The 14,252-nt window shown below is 41.8% G+C and overlaps 2 pseudogenes across 1 annotated transcript; one reads left to right on the forward strand and one right to left on the reverse strand.

Annotated features, from left to right (window-relative positions):
* Positions 1 to 8,385, reverse strand: part of LOC109942495 (uncharacterized) — a 54,609-nt pseudogene extending 46,224 nt beyond the window's left edge.
* A 4,096-nt stretch (positions 8,386 to 12,481) lies between these two features.
* On the forward strand, positions 12,482 to 14,098 carry LOC109942397 (SANT superfamily pseudogene; annotated as a pseudogene). The gene is made up of 2 exons (NR_163459.1): positions 12,482 to 12,971; positions 13,783 to 14,098. The product of NR_163459.1 is annotated as an SANT superfamily pseudogene (transcript).
* Positions 14,099 to 14,252: the final 154 nt, after the last annotated feature.

Consider the following 14,252-nt stretch of genomic DNA (forward strand, 5'->3'; position numbering starts at 1 on the left):
ACTTCATTTCGAGCGAAGTTATTTAATTCTTCATGCATTGCATTCACCCAATCAACATCAAGTAGAGCTTCATCTACACAGTTAGGTTCCATACAAGATACGAAAGAGAAATGTTCACAAAACGAAGCTATGCGAGAGCGAGTTTGAACACCCTTACTAATATCACCCACAATTTGATCAACCGGGTGATCCTTCACAATGGAATGATGAATTCTTGATACCGTTTGATAATTGCTAGTTGAAGCATTAGGAGGAACCGAATGTCTTGAAGTACCTTGATCATGAGTATCCATAGTTTCATCATGTTGTTGGCTTTGGTGATCTTCCTCATTTAGAGTTGAGGATGAAGGAATGACAACCACACTATTTTCATCATCATCTTCCTTTGGTTTTATTTCACCAATGGCCATTGTTTTCATTGCATTTATCAATTGAGTTCCCCCAACATCATCGAGATTATCACTCTCATCTTGAGACCCATTTGTTTCATCGAATTCAACATCATATGCTTCTTCAATAATACCATGAGTTTTGTTGAAGACTCTATAAGCTTTACTATTTGATGAATATCCAAGAAGAAAACCCTCATCACATTTCTTCTCAAATTTAGAAAGTCGGCTTCCCTTTCTTAAAATATAACATTTGCAACCGAATACCCTAAAATATGAGATATTTGGCTTTCTACCAATGAGCAATTCATATGGAGTTTTCTTCAAAAGCTTGTGACAATATAGTCTATTTGATGAATGACAAGCGGTATTTATGCCTCGGCCCAATAAGAATCTGATATATTATATTCCGCTAACATAGACCTAGCCATATCAATGAGAGTTCTATTCTTTCTTTCAATAATACCGTTTTGTTCCGGGGTATATTTGGAAGAGAATTCATGTTTAATACCCTTGTCATCACAATATTCATCAATTCTCGCATTTTTGAATTCCGACCTATTATCACTTCTAACCTTTTTGATGTCGAAATCAAATTGATTTTGAGCCAATATAGCAAATGACTTGAATGTTTCAAACACATTAGATTTGTCTCGAAGAAAATAAACCCAAGTAAATCTTGAATAATCATCCACAATCACAAGACAATAAGAATTATCACCAATACTTACAAAAGATGTGGGCCCAAATAAATCCATGTGAAGTAATTCCAAAGGTCGATGAGTGGACATTTGACTTTTATTTGGATGAGTGTTTGCCACTTACTTCCCGGCTTGACAAGAGCTACACAATTTGTTCTTCTCAAACTTCACATCTTTTAAGCCACGAACTAAGTCATGCTTGGTTAACCGATTGAGTTGCTTCATTCCAACATGACCAAGTCTTCTATGCCATAACCAACCTAGTGAAGCTTTTGAGAATAGACAAGTTGTGAGCTTTGCCTCATTAGATGAGAAATCAACAAGATAAAGATTTTCATGTCTAAAACCTTTAAACTTAAGATTGCTACCATCAACACTAGAGATAATAACATCTTCAACCGTGAAATTGCAACAAAATCCTAAATCACATAATTGAGCTACGAAAAGTAAATTAAAATTCAAAGACTCAACCAAGAGCACATTTGATATAGAATGATCATTTGAAATAGCAATTTTACCCAAACCTTTAACCTTTCCTTTGCGATTATCTCCAAATGTGATACTATCATAATTTGAGCAATCTTCCTCACTCATTTGGGTAAACATTTTCATATCTCCGGTCATGTGTTGAGTGCATCCACTATCTAACACCCAATGATTCCCTCCCGCCTTGTAGTTTACCTACAAAAGGAAATCAATCTCTTTTAGGTACCCAAACTTGCTTGGGTCCTTGGATGTTAGTGACCAAGGTCTTTGGCACCCAAATAGCTTTCTTTTTGTTTCCAACAATTGAAGTACCAACAAATTTAGCATGAACACCTTTTGCATTATGAGAAAGAACATAACAATGCTCAAAACAAGTGGAGGATACATTTTTGAACTTGGGACAATTTTTCTTAACATGTCCCTTTTTGTGACACTTGTGACACACTTTGTCACATTCTTTCACAAACAATGTCTTTTGCTTTACAAAAGCATTCTTTCCTTTCTTGGGAACATATCCAAGACCTTCACGGTTAAGAGAGCACCGTTGACTTCCCAATATGAAATCTAATTTAGCCTTACCACCATATGCCTTTTCTAGGTCATGAGTTAGAGTGTTTACTCTATCTACTAACACTTCATTCTCAACAATAATTTTTGATTCATCAAGAGCAATGTTATCATTGAGAGAAATTTTGCACTTATCACAAATAGAGTTAGTAGGTAGTGGTTCACTTGTAAGACTATCAACTAAGTCACAAGTGACTCCAACATCCTTAGTGACCACCTCAACTTCATGCACAATAGATGATTTTTGAGCATCCGCAAGCTTCTCACAATTTTCTTTTAGGTCATTGTGAGAGGTCTTGAGCTCCTCAAAAGACACTTGGAGGTTTTTATACAATTCCTTCAAGATCTTAAATTTTTCTTTTTCTTTGTGCATGTAGTCATCGGCCTCACCTAACATTCTAACAAGATCATCATATGAATAGCCATCATCATCAACATCATCGATATCATCATCATCTTTTATATCATTTAAATCGGTGATGATTTTTACCTTAGCATCTCCCTTTGCCATGAGACAATGTGGGGATGAGAAGAGTGAGGGAGCTTCCTTGATGGCAATTCCGGCATTAAGCTTGGATGAGGTGTCGTCATCATCATCATCCGAGCTATCATCTGAGTCCCATTCAACTAAGTAGGCTTTGCCATCTTTCTTCTTGTTATAGTATTTCTTTTTCTTCTTGTCACTTTCATCTTTGCCCTTCTTCTTCTTGCTTGGGCAATTCATGGCAATGTGACCGGGTTCCCCACACTCAAAACACTTTCTATCATTGAAAGCATTTCTTCTAGATGTTTGACCTCTTCTAGGTTGACCTCTCTTCATCTTCATGAATTTATTGAATTTCCTTACAAATAGAGCCATGTCACCATCACTCTCACTTTCATTTTCTTCATCATTACTATCTTCCTTTTCAATTGCCTTTGAGGCCTTAGCTTTGAGAGCAATTGATTCACTTTTCACCTTCTTTGCCAAACTTAAAGCATCGGCTTGTGACTTCTTAAATATATCTTGAGTGAGAATTTCTCCCAATACTTCGGTTGGAGAAGTTGTAGATAGATCACTCCTTACTAACATTGTCACAATGGTCTCATATTTCTTCGGAAGTGGTCTAAGGAACTTGTGAGTGAAATCCACATCCGGTACATTAAAACCAAGTCCCTTGAGTTCATTTACTATCTCATTTAACCGATTGAACATATTGGATACACTCTCATCTTCTTTCATAATAAATTGCTCAAACTTCCCTTTGCACACATATAGCTTGGCACTCTTCACAATTGTAGTTCCTTCATGAATTTCCATTAGCTTAATCCAAATCTCATGAGCGGTTGTGAGATTCTTGATACGATTGAACTCATTTATATCAAGAGCATCATAAAAGACATTCATGGCTTGATCATTTGTGAGGATATTCTCATTATCACTAACGGATGGTTCATCTTCTTTCAACACAACAAATCCATCCCTGACAATTGGCCAAATTTTTCCACCCATTGCTCTAAGATGCATTGACATTCTTATTTTCCAATAGTCATAATTATTTCCATCAAAATGTGGTGGTTTCCCAATGTGCACATTGTTGTTACTAGCCATTTTGTCCCACTCCGGGATGATTAGATCCACAAACAATGGAGTCCTCGGCTTTGATACCACTTGTAGGATCTAGGACACTGGCTAGAGGGGGGGTGAATAGGCGGTTTGACTAAAATTAAAACACTAGGTAAATTTAATCAATATAACAAGAGGAATAAATTCTCTAGTGACAATAAGTAAACAATGTATGAGAAACAACTACGGTGATTGAATACTTGAGGAACAATATGCAAAACACTAATCACTTGCAAGGCAATAATGCAAGAAGGTAGAGACACCGAAATTTATCCCGTGGTATCGGTGATTTGCCGATCACCCCTAATCCACGTTGAGGTGGACTTCAAGCTCTCACTTGCTCCTCTATCAAGACACGGCTTGATCTTTGAGCCAAGTGGACAAGAAATCACTCAATATCTCGATTCCACTAATGTCACCTTTGCCGCTCCGGCGAGGTAGTCGCGAACCCCTCACAATCAACACCGCGGCTTCTCCACAATCTTCTTGGAGAGCTCGACGGAGACAATCACCCGAGCCGTCTAGGAGGCGGCAACCTCCAAGAGTAACAAGCCAATGACGCTTGCTCGGTGTACCACCTAGTGCCTCAAGAATCACCGAATGATGCAAATGCACTAGGAACCCTCAATCTCTCACTAGAATGCAATCTCAAGCAAAGAGTGTGAGAGAGTGAGTTGGAGGATCACAAATGAGCTCAATGTGTGCAAGGAATGGCCAAGCCAGCTCTCTCACACGAGCTACCCTTCTATTTATAGTCCCCCATCAAAATCCAACCGTTATGTGCAAAAAACAGCAGTTCTGCGCACACGCGGACGGTCCGCGCCCTAGGGTCGAACGGTCCGCCGTACATATAACGGCTATAATTCTCGTTTGAAAACTGTTAGAGCTGTCAGAAAAGGTGGATTCGGACAGTCCGCCCTCCAAGGCCGGACCGTCCGCGACCTGGTAGCTTGAGGCACCCGAGCCTCGGACCAAGAATAGTTAACATGCGCAGACTGTCTGCCTATAAAGTCGGACGGTCCGAGACCTGAGACAGTACTGTCCGGACTAGTCCCCCGGACAGTCCGTAGTACAAATCTACAAAATCACACAGTCCCTGTCCAAAACATGTTTGACACTTGCGGATTGTCCGCCCATCACAGCCGGACGGTCCGCGCTATAATTCAGGGACTGGCCTGAAACCAGCCTTCTCTGGTCATGACTGCGGACGGTCCGGCCCTAAGGCTTGGACGGTCCATAGTGCAATGGAACAAAGTGACTTCTGAAGTGGTCAGACTTCGGACCCCTCTGGTGGATCGCGGACGGTCCGCCCTCAAGGCCCGGACGGTCCGCGCATCCAAGACTTTGCAATTTTCAAACTTGCTTTTGAAAGAACTTTTAACTCAAGAAATTTGAAGCGCTGTTAGTCCTCATGCAAATGCAACTACTTGATGCTCTATGAGGCACTAAGTTTTACACAGATCAAAGTCATTGACCCCTCTTAATAGTACGACTATCTAGCCTACTAATCCGGTCAGGTATCTTCTCTAAACTCCACAAGACCGGCAAAAACGAAACCTATATTATACCTTTGCCTTCATCTGATCCACAACCAATGCTTATGATTCTCCAACATTTCCTGTTCTATGTAGTCCAACCCTGCATTCTTATTTCTCCAAGAATCGTTAGTCCACAAGTAGTTGTCATTAATTACCAAAACATCACCAAAGGGGCCTAGATGATTCACACTTGACCATATTACTATTAGTACATATATGAATATATGAGAATCAAACTAGAGCTTGATTGATCTTAGCAGTTATATCTAGATGACATTAAAGCAAGATTCACAATATTGAAGAAATGATTCTCTCAATGGATGCTCAATAGGATGTGACTCAAGAATGGCTTGATAGGGTGAAGATAGCAAGGAAAGGGCTTCGAGGAACTAAGCGAAGGTGAAGGTCAAGCGACGGCTTGTAGACCGAGGTACCATGGCTAAGGTGAAGAAGAGAGTACTTGCACTAAGTCGATGAACTAATCAGCTATGAAGAGTTACAACATGTTGATGCATCAGTAACGTGACTTGAAGCCATGATTTGAACTCATATATGGTGAAATGGCACAAGTCACAGGCTCGATTTGTGTTTGCTTCAAAAGGTGAGACAAAGATGTTTGTGATCCTTATGAAGCAACATCATGGAGAAATCACACTTGAGACACCAATGACTCAAGGAGTTTACTTAATTATATTTTATTTGACTTGAGTATAGGAATCGTCGTACTATCAAGGGGGTCCATAAAGAAGGTTGGTGTTGGTACTAAAGCTCAAAATCCTTGATCTAAAACTTCCATTTTACCCTTGTTAATCCTTAGTGAAAGTATGTAGTACAACCTTTTTAAGTCTATCTTGGCCAAAATTGCTTTTTGGAAAATACAGGTTCAACCGGTTTTAAAACAGGTTCAACCGGTTTTTGCACTGTTCACCTTTTTGGAAAATAATGGTTCAGCCGGACACTCAACCGGACACTCAACCGGTTTTTGTCTGGTGGAAAAAGGTTCAACCGGTTTTAAAATAGGTTCAACCGGTTTTTGCACTATTCACTTTTTTCTGCCAGTCTACTGTGTCAGCCAAAAAGTTGTGCGCAGCTTTTTGAAAAACCGGTTCAACCGGTTTTGGGACCAGTTCAACCGGTTTTTGGGCAGAAAAGTCAAAACGGCTAGTTTTGGAGCCCCACCTATATATACTCACTCCCACCTCTCTCCTCCACAGGAGAGCACGACTTGGACTCCATTCCTAACCTGAGAAACACCTCCCACTCTCTCTCACACACCTCTTGCCTCTCCCATTTCAAATCTTTGGAGAGAAATCTTTGAGTGAGTTTGAGAGCTGCAGTTTTTGTGCTTCATCTCCAAATCTCTCTTGCTCTTCTTGATTTGAGCTTTGGTACTACATCGAGTTCTTTGTGGATTCATTACTCTTGGAGCTTCTAGCTCCTAGATGACTAGATGTCTCTTGTGAGTCTCCAAATCTTGTGGAAGACCACAAGAAAGTTTGTATTACCCGCTTGTTTGAGCAAAGATTATTGTGTGGGCTTGACCTTTGTGGTCGGCAAAGGGAGGATTAGGGTTGAAAGAGACCCGGCTCTTTGTGGGTGCCTCAACGAGGAAGTAGGGCACCTTGGTGGTGTGACCGAACCTCGGGATAAATCTTGTGTTCTTGCTCATTGTGTTTATTTGTGTTATTCGTTCTCTCACCATTCTGTGAAAGATTTGTTTATATCTTTTTAGTGTGTGGATTTTGAGAAGTGCCCTTCTCAGATCTACTACTTTGAACCCTGTGGATCAACTAGAACATCTCATTTCCAAAGTTAACTAGGTGGATTTCGAGATCAATTTAGTTTTATATCTCATTCTTTAGTTGAGCTCGTGCAAACCGGTTGAACCGGTTTTGACACCGGTTGAACCGGTTTTACCCAGTTCGTTTCTAGTTTTTGTTGAAAAAGTTTCCACTTGCCTATTCACCCCCCCTCTAGGCAACTTTCACCTACAACCTTGTATAGTTGAGTCATAAATCACTTCCAATTGTCTTCTGTTTCCGAGTCTATAAATCCATATGCAACTGGATACATCCAATTGTGACCATCCATAGCAGTCGCGGAAGCTAAGTGTCCATTCCATCTACCGTTGAGTGCGGTGGCATCAATACCAAGCCATGGCCTACAACCTGATCGAAACCCCTCAATACAAGGACCAAGTGCACAAAAAACGGTGGAAATAAGTACTACCCTTAACCACCTTGCAGTCAATCTCAATAACACTATGTGGTGACCCCTTCATGACCTCTGCCTTCCAATTATATAGCAGCCGAAAACTCTCTTCCCACGAGCCATACAACTGATCTAGAGCCTTCTCTTTTCCTTTCCATACCGTGTCATAACCAATTGTGCACTTGTAATCATCTTGTAGCTTAACCTGCAACTCCTTAACACCCATATGAGGATTTTTTTGAAGGATAGAAACAACCTTGGAAGCAACCCACTTGCATGAAGGTGTAGTTCTTCTTCTTCTTCTACTAGATGTACAAGTGTGTACATCATTCAACACCGTGACCTACATGAACAACACCCTTCTTCTTGAATCCAGAAACAGACCAAGGACAATCTCCACCTTTGCAATACCCTCTATACCTTGACTTGCTTGCTGCCCTAATACCCAATTCAAACTCTTTATTTATTGCATATTGCTTCACAGCCAATCGAAAATCTTCTATACAAGGATATATGGTGCCTACATCTAGACTGAGATTATCTTTGTCATATTCCATCACTGTCTCCTGTAGAATATAATCATTCACTACCATAGGTACATCTTCAACACCCTCTATATCGAGAACTATAGAGGCATTGGGTCCATCGGCTCTTGATTCTGTAGCCATTTCTTCCTCCCTCTCATCCTCGCGTGACAGACCCAAAAGTGCATAAACTTGTTCTTCACTGCAAAGTTCTTTTATTCCTTCCTCTTCTTTTTCTTCTTGAATTTGTATTAAATCCCAATCTACCAGTGGAGGTGCTTGCTCTGGTAATGTAACCGATGAATCTATCGTGTTGCCCTGATTCAAACTCCAATCCATCTCGACTTGCTTATCTCCATTCATGGCTACTACAAAAAATTAAAATAAATAAATCATGTGTAGCAGACCATATTTCATGGTTACAGGTTCCAGAAAAGAACAAATAAATCACATGTAGCAGTTCATATTACATAGTTGCAGATTCCAAAAAAGAACAAATAAATGTAAGTCTACATAGTTACGAAATAGAGATTATTACAAACTGTATGTAGCCAGGAAAGGCTGCTGGAACATGATACAGAGGACGACGATCGGATTACAAACTGCATGTGGCGACTGTTGTAAATTTAGAGAAATAAGTGACATGCTTCTAACATATTTAAATAAATTAAATATTCTAATTTCGAATAAAACAAGCATAGAACTCAGATAAATATCATATGTAATTATAACGGCAATGAACAGTAGCAATTCCATTAATTGAAACCATAAAACATAGTTACTCGGGTCCATTTGTAAATTAAACATGGCTTGTAGATGAAGAAGGCAGATTAAACAAATAAACATGATTGTTTATCTTAAAATGTTGCTCTCAAAATAGTGGGTTGCTGCGCTAGACAACCCTCCAACGCTAAAGGGTGATCAAAGATCCTCGACTAACGTGACAGTCCAATCTTGCCAAATCAGGGTTTTAGATCAAATATTATGAGCCTAGAAATCAAGCATGAATATCAAGATCAAAACAGTGTGCACATGAATTAAGGAACAATAATGAACTTAAATAATCAGCTTGCACAATAGTGAAAGAAATTACTAGGCATAAATAATATTACTGCTGAAAATAACAATACACTAAAACCCAGACTGTCACGTCGTCTCACTACACCGCTATCATCATCGAGCAATCAAATTCGCCCACAGATTGCGCAATCACACCCAAATAAATAATACTAGTAGATTGCACAAAATTATTCAATAAATATAGAGATGCAACGAGTAACTCACATCATGTAGATTGTCTACGTGGGAAGACCAGCTCAGCGAACACAAGGTTCTGTCCCAGAAAACCAATTCTGCCGCCCACGTCCGGACCTGCACGACGGGAGGTTGACAAAGATACTAGAGCCGCTGTCGGAGCCGAGGGAGATGTCCACGGCACCAGCCCGAGAAGAGAAACACCGCGCAGTAAGGAGCCCAAGCACCAGGTCACGGTGGACAAAGATTAGAGAAGAACCGCAACACTACAGATGCACGGTTCCGGCAACAGAATACATGAAAGACACGATGCCAAGCACAACACCACTTCCTCCCTCTTTGAACCACTCCCAGCAAGAATCGCCACCAGAATACCAAGGTACGAACTGGCAGTTCCAGTTCTCACCGGAGCAGGAAACACTGAGAGAGGAAGAACAGCAGAGCGAACCTCTAACCAGCCATGGGAGCGCTCGCCCATCTTAAGGAGATGGCTGCCAGGCAGGTGCGCAATGATCGACATGGAGTTCGGCAAGCGTTGAACTGCGTGCAGCCCTCAACCGCCCCCCGCCAGAGCTCATGCTCCCTTTTTTCTTTCTCGCGAGCAGCCAGCCGCTGTCACCACATGCCCTAGGAACGAGCTGCCTGGTGGGCTGCTCGGCCACCCGGCCTTGTAGCGGCCCACCCGACCTTCTTTTTTTTAAGTGAAAATCATCTAAAATGGTTACAGGTTCCAGAAAAGAACAAATAAATCACATGTAACAGTTCATATTACATAGTTGCAGATTCCAAAAAAAGAACAAATAAATGTAAGTCTACATAGTTACGAAACAGAGATTTACAAACTGTATGTAGCCAGGAAAGGCTGCTGGAACATGATACAGAGAACGACGATCGGATTACAAACTGCATGTGACGACCACATGCTACTGGCATGAAACGAACCTGACACAGTGGTGGCGAAGTCCAGGACGGCGACGACAGCGCGATAGGGAAGTTCTGGACGGCGGCCGCGTGGTGAGAAAGCCTGGGACAACGGCGACACGGTGGGGAAGTTCGGGACGACAGCGACACGGTGGGGAAGGCCATGACAACAGTGGCTAGGGGTGGGCATTTTAAAACCGAAAACCGAACCCGAACCCGAACCGAACCCGAATAGACCGAATTATTGGTCTATTCGGGTTTTCGGGTTCGGGTTCGGTTCCTATATGTGCTATATTTCGGGTTATGGGTTCGGGTTCGGTTCCTAACCTATAAAACCCGAATAGACCTAATAACCCGAAATATAAAAAAGCTCTTAATATGTGATGATATTATTATATGATTTATGAACTTATTAGCTAGAAATAATGATATCATCTAAACGATAGTATATATATCTTTGTATGCTAATTTTTATAGTCACTTGTTGTAGTAATAGTACTTTCAATTAATTATTCATTGTCTATATTTTAACAAAATATACTAGTCTCTCTACAATTCGGGTCTATTCGGTGGACCGAATAGACCGAACCGAAATTGTGAGTCTATTCGGGTTCGGTTCCTAAAATATTTTTGGAAATTTCGGTTCTCATTTTTCAGAACCCGAAATTTCACAAACCCGAATAGACCGAACCGAATTACCCTAATAGACCGAATGGCCAGCCCTAACAGTGGCACAGTGGGGAAGGCCAGGATAGCGGCGACGCGGTGGGAGTTTCTGGCGCGGTTGGCTGCTCTTGATGGAGTTCACGAGAAAATAAAGGAACTACCTGCTCCGTTTCAATTGGATTGGATGCGTTCAAAAAAACAGAGCAATGGGCAAAATGGTCATGTCATATGACAAAAAAGATAAAAGAAAAAAAAATTCAGTTTTAAGTTAACTAATAATTCTATTCTAGCAGTGAAACACTATTGAAAAAACTGTTTTATCGAATCCCAATTTGTAAAGACTATTATGTCGAAGCTGTTTGAAATAGAGTTTATAATAGCAAAAAACTCGTCTATACGACGGTTCACGCTCTATGCGCTTTGAGTTCATTGTGAACTTGAAAAGGTAATGTTTTGAGAAATAATTAGAAATTTGCCACTTAAAACATTACCTCCTTATTGTAATTACTCATGTGTTTATAAAATGTAGCTCTATCTGTTTTTATAAAGAAAGTGTTTAGAATGACTTCAGATTCTAGCTTCCGTGTGAGGCCGTAGTTTATAATACCAATTTAAATATTTTTAAAAATATTTTTAATCTAAATAATAAACAAAATAATTTATTTAAATGTCTTCTAAAAGTTTACAGCTCCACGATTATTTGGAACACCTAATGGCATGCTCTATCAACTCCATCAAAAATTCTGGAGCTAAGTTATCTCAATCAGAGCTAAAATATAGGTCTCATGATAATTTTGCGAACATGTTTCGTTGCAATGGCAGATATCAGATTCTCTCAATGTTTTGACCCACTCAATCGCCATCGATTTTCTGATTTTACGTTTGGTGCATATTCATCCTCACACTTATTATTCCAAAATTAAGTATAAGAGAATTTATATTTTTTCTATATGCATTATAATTTGCTTTACTCTTATATGAATTATATCTAGATATATAGTAGAAATAATGTGTGTGAAAAAGACATCTTGTAATTTTGAGATGGTAAGAATACTTTTATAAACTTGGCTTATATACATACCATGGACAGGGCCGCCTCTGAGGCCATGTGACCGAGGTGACGGGTGGGGGACCAAAAAATTAATAGGGACCTGATATTTAATATTTATATATATTACTATATAATTCATCAATTGAAATTTTGCAAAAAAACATCCAACCAAATAACCTATACACCGATAATATTCACTACTTCCACCAAATAAATTACACACATACTTAACACAATATAGAAACAATCAATCATGGAATAACCTCATCTCCCTTGCTCATTTAAATCTACACAATCTACGCGAGAAGAAGGCCGGCCTGCCAATCGTTAAAGTGATTTGTGATTTGTATGCACTTGGTTGCCTGCCCTGCCAGTGCCACCACATCTACACGAGAAGAAGGCCGGCCTGCCATCCTATCAACGAAGGCTTTCATTTCGTGACGGGCCGAAACTCCCAGACAAAACACGGGAGAGGGAGAATGCAAGCCCAAGGCAGGCAAAGCAAAGGCTATGTGGGGCCGCGTGCTAGAGTGCGAAGAAGAAACTTGTGGCCAGGAGAGGAGCCGCGCGACCGCGAAGTTTAGTCATCGTCTCCAGCTGCTGTCTTGCTCTTCCCCGCCAGCACCAGCACGCAGCACGCAGCACCAGCCACCACACCACCCGTCACGTCACTACTGCTCCTTCCTTTGTCCTCTCCTGCCTCACGTCTCACGCCAGCAGAAGCGCCAAACACCAGCAGCGGACGACCACGCCAACTCTAGGTCTACGAGGAAGGGGGGGGGGAGGGAGGAGCAGCGCAGCGGCAGCCGATGGTGTCGACGAGCTCGACGCCGCACCCTCTGGATCCGTCCGTCCCGGCCGTCGTGGGGGGCGGCAAGGAGGAGGAGGAGGAGGCGGTGGAGTCTTGTGCCGCCGCCGCCGCCACGCCCTTGCCGCCGGTTGGGATCGACGACGAGGAGGAGGGCCCCCGGAGAGTGCGCAAGCCCTACACCATCACCAAGTCGCGCGAGAGCTGGACCGACCCCGAGCACGACAAGTTCCTCGAGGCACTGCAGCTGTGAGTCGACCCACTCTCTCCCTCCCTCCCTCCCTCCCCCATCTCCTCCGGCGGCGGCGGCTTACCTCTGCTTTGTCTCACTAATGGTATGTTCAAAGTTAACAACGGGCATGCAACCAGATTTTGGGAAGATAAGTGGTTGGGGAACTTTACACTTCAATACAAATACCCAAGTCTGTATAACATTGTCCGGTATAAACATACTACAGTTGCCACGGTGCTCGGGTCTGTCCCGTTGAATGTCTCCTTTCGCAGGGGTCTTCAGGGGGAGAACTTGGGGAGTTGGTATGCGCTAGTAAATCGGGTAGCGGGGCTCTCTTTAAACCCTTCGAAAGATACTTTCAGATGGAGCTTGCATCAAAACGGGAAGTTTTCCTCCCAGTCTATGTATGCTGCATTGATAGAGAGGGAAATACCTCGGCAGGAAACTCTCATCTGGAAACTTAGGATCCCATTGAAAATTAAGATCTTCTGTTGGTTCTTAACACGAGGGGTGATTTTGACAAAGGATAACTTAATCAAAAGGAAATGGAATGGGTCAAAAAAGTGTGTGTTCTGTTCCCATGATGAAACCATCCCACATCTTTTTTTCGACTGCCACTATGCTAGATTTCTTTGGCGATCGATCTACTTTACCTTTGGTATTAGAGAACCAACTAGCTTGCAGGATATGGGGTCTTCTTGGTTGCAGGGGTTCAATAAAGACACAAAGGCAAAGATATATGTTGGAGCCATAGCTATCTGTTGGGCACTGTGGCTTAGTCGAAATGATGTGGTTTTTGACAAGAATCCTATTCAAACTTACTTGCAGGTACTCTTTCGAGGAACCTACTGGTGTCGTTTCTGGGGACTACTCCAAAAGCGTGAGGAGGACACCATAAGGATTAAAGATGCTTGCAGGGTGCTGGAAGCCACTACGATGCAAATCTTCGCAATGCACGGTTGGAGCTTTAGAAACAGGCTAACTAATAGCTAGTTTTCCAGGTCCCAACTGCGCTTGGGTTTGTTTGCCGCTTGTGGCTTCTTTCGTTTTTTATGTCAGTACTTGTGGTTGTTGGACGGCTGTCATCTTTGATGTAGGCCGGGAACCCTTTTCCCATTATCTAAAAAAACCTCTGCTTTGTCTCACTGGCGCTGACATCTCCTGCTGCCTCACCTGCTCTTCCTTCCTCTCCGTTGCCGGGGGTTAGTTAATCTGCGAATTGTGCTCAAGTGTGTTTTCCTGTGCTTTAGTGGTCGGTCGTCGGTCAAATGGTAGATCTAAGGGTATGTTTGGAACTT

The sequence above is a fragment of the Zea mays genome, chromosome 9, assembly GCF_902167145.1.
Source record: "Zea mays cultivar B73 chromosome 9, Zm-B73-REFERENCE-NAM-5.0, whole genome shotgun sequence".
NCBI lineage: Eukaryota > Viridiplantae > Streptophyta > Magnoliopsida > Poales > Poaceae > Zea > Zea mays.